This window comes from Echinops telfairi, unplaced genomic scaffold, assembly GCF_000313985.2.
Source record: "Echinops telfairi isolate 266 unplaced genomic scaffold, ASM31398v2 ScPeMD7_44;HRSCAF=162, whole genome shotgun sequence".
Classification (NCBI taxonomy): domain Eukaryota; kingdom Metazoa; phylum Chordata; class Mammalia; order Afrosoricida; family Tenrecidae; genus Echinops; species Echinops telfairi.
The window spans coordinates 5,469,965-5,470,911 of NW_022103942.1; the positions used below are offsets into that span (position 1 = coordinate 5,469,965).

Genomic DNA, 947 nt, shown 5'->3' on the forward strand with positions numbered 1-947 from the left:
CAGTTGTGTATGTTTGTTTTATTTTCCATACTGCTATATCTGAGTTACTTCTGGATGATGTTGGCACATGTTAATTTCTGATGGTTTTGTACTATTGCTGTCTCTCTTTTTAAAGAATTCTCTTTTAAACCATAGTGTTGGGATTTTCTCCGACAGAAGGCCTTTATTAACAATAGGCTGCAGCACAGGAGGCGAGGGCACAGCACACAATGCACCCTCTGCTTTTACAGCAGCAGCAGGGACATCCTGTAATTACCACCCCAGTGCTTGTGCAGTCCTCTTGCTACTCCTGCACTTCATCTTTCTGCTGGCACCATGACTTATCAGCTGACCGCAAAAGAGATAGCTGGATTCAAAGAAGCTTTCTCTCTGTTCCATAAAGACGGCAATGATACCATCACAAAGGAACTTGGAACTATCATGAGGTTACTGGGTCAGAACCCAAAATAGACTGATTTACAGGATATTATCAATAAAATCTTAATGGTAATGGCAGCATTGACTTCCTAGAATTTTTTAATATGATGCCTAGAAAAATGAAAGACACAGACAGCGAAGACGAAATATGGGAAACGTCCTGAGTCTTTGACAAGGATGGCAATAACTACATCAGTGCAGCCAAGAAATTTAGGAGAAACACTAACAGATGAAGAAATTTATGATGTGAACAGACGGCGATGGACAAGTCAACTGTGAAAAATTCTTACACATGAAGACAGCAAGATGATGGCCTGCATTGAGCTCCTTCCCCATTCCCCACCAGAAATCAAATTTAATATTTTATTTACCTCTTGCAGAAAATTTTCATTTAACTTGTTTTTATATAGCAAAACTGAATATCCAAAGTATTTTCTGTTCACCTACAGCAAAGACACACACACACACACACACACACACACACACACACAATCTACATGTTGGTGGTTCTGCCCCCTAAAGATCAAGTT

General features: G+C 39.7%; 1 pseudogene; it reads left to right on the forward strand.

The window, feature by feature from the left end:
* Positions 1-315: 315 nt before the first annotated feature.
* On the forward strand, positions 316-727 carry LOC105979410 (annotated as a pseudogene).
* The last annotated feature ends 220 nt before the right edge of the window (positions 728-947 follow it).